Source organism: Dermacentor albipictus, chromosome 4, assembly GCF_038994185.2.
Source record: "Dermacentor albipictus isolate Rhodes 1998 colony chromosome 4, USDA_Dalb.pri_finalv2, whole genome shotgun sequence".
Taxonomy (NCBI): domain Eukaryota; kingdom Metazoa; phylum Arthropoda; class Arachnida; order Ixodida; family Ixodidae; genus Dermacentor; species Dermacentor albipictus.
The window spans coordinates 83,902,811-83,919,252 of NC_091824.1; the positions used below are offsets into that span (position 1 = coordinate 83,902,811).

The 16,442-nt window shown below is 47.1% G+C and overlaps 1 protein-coding gene and 1 long non-coding RNA gene across 3 annotated transcripts in view; one reads left to right on the forward strand and one right to left on the reverse strand.

Annotated features, from left to right (window-relative positions):
• The window catches only part of LOC135901180 (uncharacterized), a 472,757-nt gene that overhangs the window by 427,950 nt on the left and 28,365 nt on the right, over window positions 1–16,442 (reverse strand). The gene's annotated exons all lie outside the window — the stretch shown is intronic.
• LOC135901178 (uncharacterized) overlaps window positions 1–16,442 on the forward strand; it is a 273,193-nt gene that overhangs the window by 253,582 nt on the left and 3,169 nt on the right. The window lies entirely within an intron of this gene.

Genomic DNA, 16,442 nt, shown 5'->3' on the forward strand with positions numbered 1-16,442 from the left:
GCCCTTTTGCCAAATGCGCTGAAACAGGATCTTGCTGTTGATCATAAATGGAGCCACAAGACCTACAGGATCGAACAGAGGAGCGGAGGTCTGCAGGACGAACCGATTCATTGACTGAGCTCCTTGCAGACATTCAATAACACAATCGACGTTCAAAGTTAGGTTGTCTGATCTGGTGTTCCACAGTGCTCCGAATATATTCGCTTGCTCTTGCTGTTCTACGAGCCTTTCCACGTTAGTGGAGGCGAGACCAGAAGCTTCAGTCCAGGAGATTTTGCGTGACATCGAAGGCACCATGGCCAACTTTCTTGAAGCTTTTGAAATCACAGTCGATTAACTGAACGACATGGCCAGCAACACTTCTCCACCAGAAATCCGGCACAGAGTCAATGTCAGCAGTCATCTCGTCATCAGTCAATATCTGCCTGCAGAATTTCGTTGGCATTGGCGTGCTCGTCGTTGCTTTTCTAGAGGCCCTGAAGAATGCTGTGGAGCCGCGCGAGATCGAACTCGTCGCTGGCTAGAAGATCGTGAACATCTTCGATGATCTTTGTGCTATGTCGTCGCCGAGCTGCTCTGGTGTTTCCCGGGTACTCTATGGTCCTCCACGAACACCGGACCAGGGTTTGGTACAAGCGTAAAGTCCGGGCACTTTAAACTTTTTAAACTAGCTTCGTTCATTTCGGGCTAATAACCTTAACAATAGAAAGAAAACGAAAGTTAATGAAGTTCCGTTTTTCATATTAAAATAATATTCTTTAGAATCTTAGCGCCGATGCGTCACTGCGAGACACGGATTTGAAAGTTATTTGAAATTGGGTCATGATCGCCAAGTAAAAGCCGTTTGAAATACAATACAGTCGATCTGTACCGACAAGAAAATTAACTATCGCCGAGCAGACGTCATCAAAATCGGTGACGTCACGGCGGTCGGGTGCGGGAATTTCAAAGCGGCGTCGCCACCTGTTTTCCGTGTTTGCACATTTTCTATAGCTTACCGTGCCTCTTGCCACGGTAGGAGGGGTTTTATTGGTAATATAAACATTTTCATGGGAAATAGGGAGAACCTCCTCTATGGGCTGGGGCGCAGGAGCACACAGGCACGTGCGCCAGCTCCTCAAATGCTTCTGCGCAGGGGTTCACGCGCAGTTAGCACAACCCAGAGGGTATTATGGCGGCGCTCAGGGCTTCATCGTTGAAGAAGTGCATATACTCGCGGGCAACTTTCTGTAGCGATGAAGGGAAAGCTACGGAGGCAAAGCGCTCAGAAGAGAGAGCGCTTCTGAAAAGAGTCCCGTGTTTTCATCCACGTTAGTTTAAGCTCGGCTAGAGAAAACGTAAACCTCCTTATTAGCAGTGGTTAAATACGACAAAACACACCAGTGAATGTAAAAGTTTACTTATTTTGCTGCTTGTACCTTCCGCGTCTGGACAAACGCGACACCGTCGCACATGGAAGCTGCGTCGATTCAGCGTCTGTCCCGAGCAACCAGAAGCACTGTCAAACGCTGGCGGACTACTTGGCGCGATAACACATGTGCAGAAGCTCCGCCCCCGTAGCCTTCCCTTCATTGCCACAGAGAATTAAATTATGGGGTTTCATGTGCCAGAATCATTTTCTGATTATGAGGCACGCCATAGAGTAGGGTTCCGGAAATTTCGATCACCTGGGGTTCTTTAACGCGCACCTAAAGCTAAATAGACGGGTGTTTTCGCATTTCGCCCCCAAAAAGTTGTCCGCGAGTGCGTGTAGAAGGGTGGTTGTACAGTTCAAATATTTTTTGTTTTTTTGGTCCGTTTAAGAGCTCATCTACGTTTCTCCGCGTTCGTGTGGCGTTCTGTGAGGAAAGGAAAACTTGGACAGAGAAAATAATTATGCTCGAAGCCTACCATATCAAGAAGGGGAGACAGTTATGCAATCTTCCGGCATCCTCAGTGACAAAAAGAAAAACAACAGTTATTTTTGAAAATGCGACCAAGCATATATAGGGGGCCAGCAAGTAATTCACTCGGGCTAGCAGAAAAAAAATGGCTGTGGCTTAGGTAAGGCTAAGCCCAGGATGCGAAGCATACTAGCCTTTATTTTACTTGTTGAACCACTGTTTAGCCTGGTGAACTGCTGTTGCTTGGCTATATTTGGTTCGGCTAGACGAAGAAACAACTCATGCGTTACTCTGCTTCGCCTTCAAGAGTGGAACGCGACAGCGTTCCCGTCGACCCGCGAAGGAGGAGGAGGAAGAACTTTATTAAAAACACCAGTCAATGAACGTCAGAAGAGAAATGCTTCTCCCCCTTCGCCCCTAGCCGTCGGCCGGAATGCCTTGAGACGCAGCAGCAGCAAGGGCTTGACCGATGATGTCCCGCTGGACGTTGGGGTCTGGGCTGCGGAGCAAAGCCTCCCAGGATTCTAGAGTTCGCGAGTTATCATGTTTAGCCGGACATGTCCACACCATGTGAACCAGATTTGCTGCCTCATCACAGAACCTGCACTTTGACCTGTACACTCCTGGATGCCACTTGCTGTAGAGTACGGGGTTTGGAAAAACCCCCGTCTGCAATTTCCTCCACATCACCTCATCTTTCTTACTGAGCGTTCTGTCCGCTCCCGGGTAGATTTGGCGATTGAGTCTATAGTATGCTATGATTTCATGGTATGCGCGCATATCCTCTCTTCTGATTATAGTTTCGGTGGTTTGGGGGCTTCCGGGGGTCGACCGGTAAGTGAGACCTCGGGCGACCGAATGAGCCTCCTCGTTCCCTCTAAGTCCCTGGTGAGCTGGTGCCCAAACGAGCAGAACAAGCTGCCGGGGTCCTCCTTCCCTGTTTAATATACGGATGGCAGTCTCCGTCACCCTCCCCGATTCGTAATTTCTCACAGCGTTTTTGGAGTCGCTGATGACCACATTTACCCCCCTTTGGCTGAGGGCCAAGGCTATGGCTACTTCCTCAGCTTCAACCGTCTCGACGCCACTGACTGTGCAGCACGCCACCGGTGTTCCATCTTCTCTAACCGCCACGGCCGCGTGTGCCGCTTTGCTTGCATATTCCGCAGCGTCCGTATATAGGACGTCCTGTCGACAAGTGTATCTAGCTTGTAATGCCTCTGCCCTGTCTTTACGTCTGCCGTCGTGAAAGGCAGGGTTCATGTTTCTGGGTAGCGGAGGTATTTTTATCTTGTCCCTGATCTGTCTGGGTATGTCGCCTGAGCGCACTTGCTCATGTTTTGGCTTGTAGCCTAATTTCTCTAAAATTTTCCTACCTGTTTTAGATCCAAGTAGCCTTTGGTGCTGCGCGGTAACGGCAGCCTCAATCAGTTCCTCGAGAGTGTTCGACACACCCAGCTGCATAAGTTTGCCGGTGGGCGTGTTCGGGGGGAGTCCGAGCGCGACCTTGACACTTTTCCTAATAATGATTTCGAGCTTGTTCCGTTCTACAGAACTGAGCTTGAGGTAGGGTGCCACGTACACTATCCTACTGATTACAAAGGCTTGTGCTAGCCTCAGGAGATTCGCCTCCTTCATCCCAGCGTGCCTGTTCGCTATTCGCCTGATAAGACGACACGTTTGATTTGAACTGGCTTCTAACCTAGCAAGCGTTTCATAATTTTTCCGGTTTGCCTGAATCCTCAGCCCGAGGACGCGGATACTGTCGACCGCGGGGATCTCGGCGCCGTTAACGTACAGGTGGATGCCCGCTTCGCGCCTTTGGTGAAGCCGCTGTTTTCCGGGGGGCATACAGGTGGATGCCCGCTTCGCGCCTTTGGTGAAGCCGCTGTTTTCCGGGGGGCATCAGGAACAGTACTTCCGACTTTTCGGCCGAACATTTAAGTCCTTTGGGTTTCAGGTACTCCTCGATAATGTCAATTGCATTTTGCAGGGAGCTTTCAATTTGCCCATCACTGCCCTTGTTTATCCATAGTGTTAAGTCATCCGCGTATATGGTAAAGTTTAGATTCTCGATTTCCCCCAACCGTTCGGGGAGTTTCAACATGACAATGTTGAAGAGGGTAGGTGATAAGACCGAGCCCTGCGGCGTCCCCACGTTACCCAGGTCAATGCTCTTTATAGATTCTTCCCCTATCTTGAGAGTGGCTTTCCTGTTGGTAAGAAAGTCCTTGATGTAATCGTACACTCTCTTCCCGACATTGAGCGAGTTCAAATTCTCCAAGATGGACACGTGCCGCACGTTGTCGAATGCCTTTGCCACATCTAACCCCACGATCACTTTCGTGTCTCGTGTTTGCTTGTCTATAATTTGGTCTTTGAGCTGCAGCATCACGTCACATGCCGATAACTTTGGTCGAAAACCGATCATGGTGTCCGGATACAGACCATTGTCCTCCATGTACCTATTGAGCCGCGTCAGAACGACGTGCTCCATAAGCTTACGCACGCAGGAGGTGAGCGATATAGGCCTGAGGTTCTCGAAGCCCAGTTTTTTGCCCGGCTTGGGAATGAAAATGAGGTTGGCGAGTTTCCACTCCTGCGGTATCGTCCCCGTCTCCCAGCACTCCTGCATGTACGTTGCGAGGTTGGCGATTGAGCTGTCGTCTAAATTACGGAGCATTTTGTTGCTCACTCTGTCCGGCCCTGCCGCTGACTTAGTCCGTAGCCGATAAATCTCCGCCCTGACCTCAGCCAGTGTGATGGGGGCGTCTAATTCCGAATTCTCTCCCCCTCCGTAGTCCGGGAGGGGTTCAGGTCCGGCGGGATTGATGTACCTATTCCTAACTTCTTCTAAGAGTTCCTTCTTAGTGCCATCAAACTGATGTGCCATTCTTTCCAGCTGTTGTTTTGACGCTGACTTTGTGCTATCCGGATCTAAGAGGTGGCGAAGAAGTCGCCACGTCCCCGCGGTACTCATATTCCTCTCCATCTGATCGCATACGTTTCCCCAATTTTGCTTCGTGAGCGTGACGGCGTGCTCTTCAATGTCCTCATTTAAAGCCGCTATCTGTTTCCTGATATTTCGATCCCATCTCCTCTGTCGAAGTCGGTCCTCCAGCGTTTTCTTTTTCCTCCAGAGATTAACTAATCTCCTGTCTACCGCTTCGTTGTCCCCCTCCGTTTCCACCACTTCGGTGGCCTCTTTAACAGTGCGCACTACGCCATCGCTCCACTCTGCAATATCAGAGATGGGAGCCGGGTCTCCCCTGAGTGCCCTGAAAGAGTCCCAATTTACAGCCTCCACCCTCCTTTTTCGGGAGGTTGACGGGCCTCCTTCTACCACCACTTCTATGATTTTGTGATCGCTGCCTAAGTCTTCGTTTGTATTGCACCACGTGGCTTTAGTGCCGCTCCCCGTCAAGGTGAGATCCGGTGTCGTATCACACGCGACACTATTTCCCTTCCTCGTAGGCTGCATCGGGTCGGTTATTAAATCCAGATTATGAGTTTGTATGTCGTCCCACAATTTCCTACCTTTAATCGAAGTCTGCTTATATCCCCATGCCGTGTGGTGAGCGTTAAAGTCCCCCACGATCAACAGCGGGTTGTTCTTAATTTTACGTAGCGTCGTCGCGAAGAGATCCCCGAAGTCGCATTTTCTTTGTCTGGGAGAGCTGTACACATTTAATACAAACAAGCTACAATCTTTCTTTCTTCGCGGTACCAGTTCTACGAGGACGTGGGTCGACCCGCGAAGGGGTGTAAGACAATGAGCTACGGCGCAGCGACTACGCGCCCCGCATTGGACGCGGTGAGCGTCGAGCAACGCAGCGTTCGGCGCGGCAACGAAATGTGCGCCTGAGCAAGCGACGCACGCCTGAGCCTTAGAAACAGCTCGTTTCTAAGGCAACACCGCATTCACTAGAGGCGCTTTTGTTCCGCTTTGAAGCATCGTACTCGTGGCTCAGTGGTAGCGTCTCCGTCTCACACTCCGGAGACCCTGGTTCGATTCCCACCCAGCCCATCTTGCAAGAGTTGAGCCAAAGCCACTTCTCCTCTGTCGTGACGTCACGGGGTCACGTGGTATTGAAGGCGACACCGCCGCGCTTGAGGAGCTGGGTTGAGCTCTCGTAATATGCTTCGCATAAAAAGAATAACAGAAGAACACGAAACACAAGGAAAAAGTAAAGCACGAGAAGAAGCGTAATCATGTGAAAAACTTAATTTGCGTGAAGTGCGCGCGTGACAGCTCACATGAATTATGTATACATAGGGTCGATTAGATTCCACACCTCAACTGCTTCTAAAATGGGGTGACCTGTGACGAGTGTAGATGGCTATCGATTGCGTCCTCCCCTTCACTTTTTGGTCTTTCTGATCTTCGTTGTAAGGTTGCAGCTGCGTTCCGCGCAGCTGCATACAGTTGTGAGTCAGCGCCCGTGCCGTTTTCTTCATTGTCCTCTTACCCGCCGTGCTCACGTAGTGGCTTTGACGTTGCACTGCACGCCCGAACGCACGAGTTCAAATCCCGGCCACGAAGGGCGCATTTCGTTGCGGGCGAAATGCAAAAACACCCCTGTACCGTGCATTGGGTGCACGTTCAAGAATTTCGACCACAGTCGGTGGTCAAAATTAATCTGGAGTCCCCCACTATACGGCGTATCTCATAATATCGTGTTTTTGGCACGTAAAAAGCACAAAATTTATTTATCATTGTCCTCGCTCTGCGCTACCGCGCTCATAACTACTACTTCGAGCGCTCTGCGATTCCTCACTGCCCTCGACTGTTTTACACCTCTGGCCCTGCCTACAGCAATGTTAAATACAGTTAACAGCGCGTCTCACGCAGTACCCTTCCTTACTTCTTACAAGCAAGAATCACTTCCCGAAAGCCGTGAAGGCATTCTCCAAGTAAACATTTCCATTCATGTCTCCAACGCCATCCTAGGGTGCCACATAAATGTACTAAGGTTTCCGCTGCAAAGCCTACTGTAACGAAAGCATAAACGTAACAACGACGTTGTGTACTTTCCGTAGTTTCTATACAACAGTAAAACCTGCAGGTCCTTCACCTAACGTCATTTACTCAGAGTACAAAAACTTTGAAAACATCACTCTCTAGTCGACTTCGTCGAGCTGCGTCAACGGTTTCAGTCAGTCAATCCACCAATCAATCAACCAATCAATCAATAAGTCAGCTTTATTAGCTTACATACAGGGAAGAAGACCCAGGGAAAAACGAACTGGACGATATTTAAAACATTCGTGCTCATTTACTAAAGACGCATCGTGTTGTCTTGGAGTCACGAGTTTGACCGAGACGTGATCCTGTCGCCGCCCCACACGTTGGTCTTCCGGTGGTTGTGCTTCCACCGTTTATCATTCGCCCGTCGAATCTGCGTACGGCACTGCGCTCGCACGTGACCACCGGTTGGTCGCACTCGCGTGCGCGCCCGAGAAGTGCGGCCGCCGGAACTATCGGCCCAACAAGCCCTAGTTCGGCGGACCTGCGTAGCGGTCAAGACCAACGGGGTCCCGGAATGAGAGACTCCGCCCAGTACTGCAAGGGGCGCGACCAACTAGAGGTCTGTCCCCGAGCACCTCTCTGTATCTATAGCCCAATAAATGCTTTTCACCACCACCGCCACGCGCAGAAGCGGGACCACAGTCGCGCGCACTGCGACTCCATTTTGGGCCGTGACGCGAGCTGCTGTGCGCATCGGCGACTCCGCGCACCACTCGCGTACGGGCGACGTTGGGGCTGCTGGCGTGAGCAACGCGCGCGCGCGCGCGAGGACTTGACCCAATTTGAAGCGAAACAAGCGGCTGCCGCCGCGCCAGCAGGGCCCCCGAGGTCGTCCGTGCTCTGGCCCGATCCGATGTCAGCGCAGCGTACCCCTCGGTCGCGAAACCCTCCTCTCTCTCTCTCTCTCTCTCTCTCTTGCATCGTTGTTTACCGTGGTGAGCAACCTCCGCGGAGTGTCGAAGGTGATGCCTTGTCACGCGGCGTTGCGTCGTCGGACCGGCGGGTGTGGGAGAAAGGAAGAGACCCTTGGGGAGGCTGCAACTGCCATATAATCGCGAAGAGGAACGTGAAGGGACGCTTCCAATAACACGGGATCACTTTGGAAATCAAATTATAGTCGAGGTGTGGGATTCAACGTGCCGATACAGCGCAGTGGGTAATAAGAGAACTGGGGAGGTGGAACGGCGCGAATGAATCAAGGACACGAAGAAACAAATACCATGAACAACCACTGACTGCGGGAAGTTTATTTGATGTTCAACAGACATTTCATACCATTCCCAGTATAGGCATGAGTGCACCAGTCACACATACACCAGCAAAATCATAATCTTTATTGCAAAAGAGAAAGCTGCTTCTTTTTTCGACAAAGCAAGACAGGGAGTGCTTACTCATGTAGTTATCTTCTCCTTTTCGAATTTGATATGCCTCTATTATCTCCCTTTTCCTCTCAGGGGATAACTCTGTAAGCCCTCCCTCTCTTGCTCGGCCGGAAAAAGAAGTAGTTGTTTTTGCAATAGATATTATGATTTTGCTGATGTATATGTCACTGGTGCACTCATGCCAATACTGGGAACGGCATAAAATGGCTGTTCAACAACAAATAAACTTCCCGTTGGTAGTCGGCGCTTCTCCGTGGCATCTTTTTCTTCGTGTCCTTGTTTAATCAGCGTTGTTCAACCTTAGTTCTAAACTAGAATCAGATAGCCCTCATCAAGAGAGACGCCGTAGTAGAGCGCTCCGGGTTAATCTCGACCACCTGGTGTTCTTTCTAGCTCAACTAAATCTATAGTCGGTGACAACGTAAGAATAAAAAGGTTATTGGCATGATGTCTAACTCAAGCACAATTCGCTCAGGTCCGATAGCCAATTATGTTTCTTTATTTCTGTTACGTAAAAGTGGTTTTGCGTGTTCTGAAAACTTTAGTTCCCTTACTGTTATCTTTTCCTTTTTTTTTCTTTTTATGGACAGACCTGTCTTTCTGTCACTGGCTTTAGGATTAAACTTGAACGTCTTGGGAAATTCTATGGGAGTTCTGACATTAGTGGTCAGCCAAACATAATATTTTAGCTAGGAACAAAGGGCTTTTATTTTCCTGCGAGCCTGCAATTTGCCGTAGCAGAGCAAACTCACTACGAGAGTGCGTACTTCAGCTGGCTCTGATCTCTTTCAGAGGTGAACAGCAGGTGCATTGCGTTTTCCTGGGTGGAGCTCACACTGAATTCTTAGTTTGTCACTGACTACAAGTCGGTGACAATCTAAGAATTCAGCACAAGCGTTTTTCAATTTCGGATCCGTCAAGATACGGCATAGGGTCACTTAAATAACAGGAATCACTTATTCGGAAGACTAAAATACAATTGAAGAAAAACACACTAGCACAAAAACTGAGAAAGTTCAACGTGTGTCGTCGAATTATAGAAGAAAAAAAGAAGAGCACACTAGTGGCAGGCCGAACGAAAAGGAAGGGTGAACAAGGAAACCATCAGATGCGCCTCCTTTCTTTACTGACACAGTTTTCATCTCTCTCTCTCTCTCTCTCTCTCTCTCTCTCTCTCTCTCTCTCTCTCTCTCTCTCTCTCTGTGCTTTCTGATGAGCACACCCGTTCCGTACCGAGGTGCGTTGTCGTTGTGCGTGTTGATGCGTGATTCACTGATCCTTCCGTCATCCGGAAAGGCACCGCTCTGGAGGCCCTAGTGCGTGGGTCTTGGCCGGTCTTTGACTCGGCGGGGAAGGGAAATATCACGTGCACAGCAACTTGTGACGTTTCGTTGTTAAATATGCACGCTATAGACGAGTCAGTGGACTTGACCACTGTCTGTTCTCTCCTTCATCTATCTCGACCCTTGCCCCTGAATGGTTTTGTGGTGCAAGTGACCATTTGCGGTGATAATCCGCAGTTATATAATTACCGGCTGTGATCGTGGTGCCTGTGCCCCCCGTCTCTCTCTCTCTCTCTCTCTCTCTCTCTTATATATATATATATATATATATATATATATATATATATATATATATATATATATATATATATATATATATATATATATATATATACTTTTTTTTATCTCGTAGCCTCCCCCCCCCCACATCCCAGTGTAGTGTAGCAAACAGGATTTTCACTGCGGTGAATCCCCCTGGCTTTCCAGCTTCACTTGTCTCTCTTTCTATCTGTCTTTCTCTCTATCGACCCACGCGTGACACGACAGCAGTATACTGTTCAACTATCACGAACTTAGCCATTTTCATTTTCTTTCTTTTCGCATCCAACTTCTGTTGTTCCTCCAGACCCCCACCCCAGCGTAAGGTATTGCACGCCAGAGTCCAATCACTCAAGACGACCTCACCATCTTTCTGTCGTTAATGTTCCTCTCTCTCTCCGTGTGGTTGCTTAAGAGGCCATAACTACACTTGTATATTTTCATAACCGCGATTCATAAACAAATAACCGCGTGACTGGCTGGCCATCTTCACAAATTATTAACTCGATGTCACGATTGGTCAGAACCTATGCTTACCATGCACTCCAGAGTTTACATTGGGTTCAGCATTTTCAACTTATGCAGAATTACGGGGAAAAAAAAGGTACGCTGAATTTTCTAAAACATTTTTTTTTTGAGATTTGGTTTCTTCTGGAAAGGGACCATATACGTAAATTTACCGGAGAGCTCAGACGGCAATCTGGCTCACAGCTGCGAGCCTAATTGTGCTCCTATGCAAGGAGCGTAACGAGGTCAAGCTCACGCATCGGCCTGCCGCCCAAGCGATGAAATAGTTAAGGTGTAGATGGTGATACACACAGCAAACTTCAAGGTTCGGTTCCTTGTACGCCTCTTGATTGGCTGTTTTTCCGCAATGGCTTGTGATTCCGCCGCATTTTAACAAGCCCTTTGTTTACAGACAAGCGGCTGGTCTATACTACGTTCGCTACTGTGCAGAATGTAGCATAAGCTAGCCGCATGTTTTGTGATTTGCTGAGTAAATCACAATATTTATTTAGTGATAATTGTTGCCCTCTCTAGTCGCACTCATCATGATAAAGAACAATTTGAGCACGAATTTTGGCATGAAGTACGACTGAAGCTTGGCTGCTTGGTCGTCATTTTCAACACATTGCCGGTGCGTGTGTATCAAATTCCTATGTTATGGACTTGGGTGAGTTGGAATAGTGAATCTATGACACGCAACTATAGCGCATAGAAACGGTGCTAACCGCAAAGAACAATGAAAAAGACGCGCCTGTGTCTACGTCGTTTTGAATGTTCTTGTCATTAGTGGCCATTCTTGGCTCGATCAACCATCCTTTGAGTTTAAATTATATAATAATTATTATTTCAACACTGATAATTCTTTGGCCATGTTCCTGAACACGAAAGAAAATTACAGATATAGGTGGCCTTTATAGATGACCTGTTGGCACTGATAACCGCCTGTATTCCAAAAATACTATTCTGGTATAGGATATATTAAAAACAAGTATGAGAAAGCGACTTGGCAGCAAGCAAAACATCTTGAAATCACAATATTTTGACACAACGTTATCACGGAAGTGTACACGATGCACGTCATGCGAGTTTTCATAAAGTATAGCATGCAGTAAGGACAGCACGTCGTATTATAGGTCATTCTCCTACTCAATATGTCCACAGTATACTATATAGCTTGCGAAACACCCATCGTTCTTACAGCATCGCTCCACACGTGGGCCCATGCAAAGCACAAATCCTGAAGCGTTCAAACTCTATAACGCGATTGGCGGAAGAGTGTTCCCGTAAGTGCGATGGGGCGTACGTCGGAGTTAGCACGGCCGTGCACGTTATAGATGCTATCCGCGACCGGGCGTCGCTCTCACTTTCATGTTCAAGTTCAAGTTTATTCATCAACGATGTCAGTTTTACAAAGAATTGCATACAAAATAAGTAGTGCACAGGGAGCCCCAAAGTTAGAAACTGTCAGGGGGACTCCCATACATGAAAAAAAAATGAAAAAATAACAACAACGAGATATAGATCAAGCAGTGGTCGCGGTGACGTTACAGACAACTTGAAAAAGGAAATATAAGGAACAGTGCGAAAGACAGGAAAATGTAAAGCTGTTTAGTAAGACAAAAAAATTGCAGAGAAGACTTCGGTAAAATATAATAATAATAATAATATTTGGGGTTTTACGTGCCAAAACCACTTTGTGATTATGAGGCACGCCGTAGTGGAGGACTCCGGAAATTTTGACCACCTGGGGTTCTTTAACGTGCACCTAAATCTAAGCACACGGGTGTTTTCGCATTTCGCCCCCATCAAAATGCGGCCGCCGTGGCCGGGATTCGATCCCGCAACCTCGTGCTCAGCAGCCCAACACCATAGCCACTGAGCAACCACGGCGGGTAAAAAAACCACGGCGGGTTCTGTAAAACCAAGCAATGCAAGTTTACAATACAATAAAGATAGGAGTAATATAACACGAAGTATTATAGCTAAGTAAATTATTATTACAGTCACAGAAGTAAGTTGTTTGGATGAAGAGAGTTGCTGCATAAAATATAGCTTCAGCGTCCAATCTAGCGATAAATATGCAGGGTGAACTCTATGGAGCTCCAAGGATTGCGACTGCAGTCACGATCGTGCAAAGCTTAACTTTTTCATCCTATACAGCCGGCTCTCTCTAGAAGGTTTACGAACTCACTAGTGTACGCGTGGATGCTGCGGTTTCGAGGAAACAGAACACGCTCCACGCAACAAGCACCATCTGGTTTCGCCGTTGGAGCTTTTTGTTCCTCAGAAACAGCCCGTGTTTCGAGACTTACAATCGTTGCATTGTGCAGAACACCGATCAGGCTTGTCCGAGGCATGTTAGAGGCTTAGCTGGTGCTCAACGGCTTCTTCGAACTCGGCGATACGCTGTAACTATGCGCTCAGAAGGGACTAAAATTTGCGCGACTATACATAAGGTCTGATTGACGTGTTTCGCGGGCGTAGATACTAGCTAAAAGGCAGTAATCTCGTGTCGGTCTCAGCAACTAAAAACTTGTAAGCATGCTGCATATTTTGTGCGGTAGCTGTTCCATTATTCCACGTTGGAAGATACAACATATAGGTGTCAGGATTAGTAACTGTGGATATTAAGAGGTAGTTTGTTGCCATGCATTCTTTTTTTCGCGTGTTATTATTATATTGTACTAGGTTCTTATCACACAAAGGATGCATTCGTTATTGTTTCCGCGCATTTGCTTCTCGCGTGCTTTAACAAAGAAAAAATTGGAACAAGATAAGACAGCGGGCAGTCTAAGAGTGGTCTATCGCAAAACTGCAAGGACCACGACTGTCGTCGCCGGAACTATCATATGCACTCATTTAAGAACGGCATTTTATTTTATTTTTTCTCTAATATTAACGAGGTGCCGCCCTTGCACAGGTTGCCGATTTCCGTCCGTACATAATCCTTGTGATCCCTTGTTACAAGGAGCGCAATCGCTATTGTTTTCATAATGCATTTGTTTGTTTTGTTATGCATGCGAATGTTATGCTGGCCTCCGTCTAGTCGTTACCACTGGCACTGCCACCACTGCTCAGGCTCGGATTGGTTTAGCTCACTCGTGGATACAGTGGCCCTCCGTGCCCATGTCCATCCATGGCGTTTAATATGCCTGTGACTTTAAAGCGTTTCACAACGCAGTCTGAAGAATCCACGCACCACGTACTCATAATTGAAAAGACAGGCTTTGTTTCGTTTTTCGATTTCTAACCAGTGTTTTTTTCGTAGTTTGAGCTGTCAATTTGGTGGTCCGGCTCCTTCAGGAGTGCGGCCCTTACTCGAGCATATACGGTATAAGGCAACCGACAAGGGCGTGCGCAGAGGTGTGTCAATCTAGGCGTACAATTGAGGCATCTAGAAAGAGGCGGCGAGTGGAAAAGGGGTAGCGAAATGTCGACTTATAGCAGCACGTGTCTTATGTAAAGCTTGTGTAACGTTAAAAGAAACGTTAATATTAAAGGGACACTAAATGTAACTATTGAGTTAAGTTGAGCTAGTAAATTTTGCTTTTGCAATAGCACAACGGTCACTCACAGAGGGAAGGCGTATTAACTCACAAACGACTTAAGGGCACCGACATCACCCGGATGTTTGCCCAATGACTCTTAGTAATGTCATGGGTATTGATACATTCTGTTTGGGTGTGTAATTCATTGTTTATTGGTACAGAAAATTCCATTGCATCTAAAAAGAACAAGAGGCTTAGTTAGGGCAGGGAGTTTCGAGAAATCTTTCTGCGCTAATACGTTCCGAATTACGAGAAAAATACTTAATGCACGACGTCGCGCTGGCCTGCCGGCGCTGCTGTTCTAGCGCGAAATTCACAAGGAAGTGGTTTTAACTTTGATCTCTCCGCCAGTATTAAACAGCTTTCCGTCAAACGAATCAAAATGAAGTTTTGACAGAAGACTTAGCAATTAACTTTTTTTTTTACTTGTATAGTGTTGCCCTCATTCTCATTATCGATTTAAGTAGTCCCACATGCGTTGCATGTTGCGGTTACGGGCTCTAAGTGGTGAGAGTATGCGCGCTAATTATTAAGCTGCTTTCAAGTGTCCTTGAAACTGCTTCAACTAGAAGACTTGACAGCCTATTCGCGGAGCCGAGCTGGAAAAAAAGGAAGTCAGGAAAAGCGCTAAGATAGGCAGAGAGGGTGGACTGGCAACTCATCGCTGAACATACTCGTGACACAATTGAGCAGAAGAGCAACGTTTGCTGGCAGAGCTAACAGCTCGGCATTCTGAGTCTTTAGAAATATTGTAAGCCCAACTGCTCCCTCTGTTGAGCATTCTGAAACATTACAAATGGAGCGTTATATTCCCGGATAGTGTTACTGTATGCCATAAGACGTGGCCTTTCGGTTATTTAGCCTTTAACGCACTGCCAAACACTGTGCTGTTCACGGGTTGACCTTCGAGCTGTACGACATCTCGACAACACCCTGCAGCATCGCTAGTTCAGAGATATTTCAAGAGCATCCTAATAATAATGAGTCCTCCAAATGGGCATGACACGCTAAGTGAAACTAACTTAACTACTCTCTTTAGCAATGCAGATATTTATAACGCCAAGGAGTGCCTTTTCTTTATTAGTATTATGAAATCAAAAGAGACGTTGGCATTACTTGCCCCGGCTATGTAGTCCTCTTGGCATGGCAAACAAAACTAAAAGCACAGACGAGACAAAAGTGATAAGCACTGGAGACAGTCAAATAGCACGACCATTTGCAGAGTTCTGTGCGCAAAAGTGAGTGAGAGGACACACAGTTCTGTAAAGAAGTGAAAGTGCACAAAATAATTTGTATACACGCGCATAAGCTCTCTTTCGCAAAAGAAACGGCTGACGTATCTACATATATCTACATAGCAAGACAAATAACAACATATAACCAAATAAGGCGTGAGCTACACACATACGACATATAAAACCTCAGGTATATAAAGGGAAATTCAGGAATATTAAAAGGAAAAGGTCAACCGCGAACGTTTAGCATGAGCCTAATATTCTTGATTATTTTTCGCCAAAAGATTGTATAATCCCCAAGGGCTCTTGTCTGCCACGATATAGTTGGCCAAGGGCCAAATGTTCTTTTCAGAGTTAGAAGACTATAGTTTAACAACACTAAACCAGCCTTTAGTCTTCACCTCGCGGTATCGTGTCCTGGGTACTGGAGAAGGAGATGTTGCACGTCTTCGTCATCGTGGTTACAATGACACTGCGGATTGGGACGCATTGGATCCTGGGTAAAAACTGACACAGCATTTACGCGTCAATTCTTACGCGTGATTCAATGCTGTGCCAAGCGGCAGACGGGTGCAAGGAAGTTACACAATTCCTAGTGCCGCCGAAATACTCGTTAGCTGGCTATCAGATGGAGGCGAGGCCAGCGGAAACAACTTGACCCTTCTTTTCTTCCGGCCCACCGGTCTCCGCTTCCACTGAAGCAAGTTTGGTTCCTTGACAAAATGATCGAGTCTCAAAAATGTAATTTTGTTACGGAGCCAGATTGGTTTGTCCAACCACCGTATATACGTCTGGTGAGATATTACCGATTGTGCAGTTGGTACGTCGCGGCCACCGAATTAGCGTCATTTTTCCAAATGAGGCTAGAAGCTTTGTAATTATTAGTGTCACTCGCTTTAAAAAAAGTGAAGAATAAACGACAATCCAACACGTCTCCCCACGGCAATCCTACGTTCGCTATAAAAAGCAAGATCTTTTACTTGCCCAGCTATCCACGGAGGCTTTCACTACTTACGGATTCTTCCATTAGCCCCGTCCATGTCCGAAATACTATGTGCGCCAGGCCTTGAAGGCCACTGTAGAATGTTTGAGAGAAAGCGAACTGAATATTCGACTGTAATAACTAATACCAATTTCTGCTTGTTTTTTTATTCATGAACACGTACTTTCCTTACCACCACCTTCACTTCATCTCTGTGATTTTATCGTTTCGCCCTTACCCCTACGCAAAACCGCAGGCTAGAACACAGTAGTTCA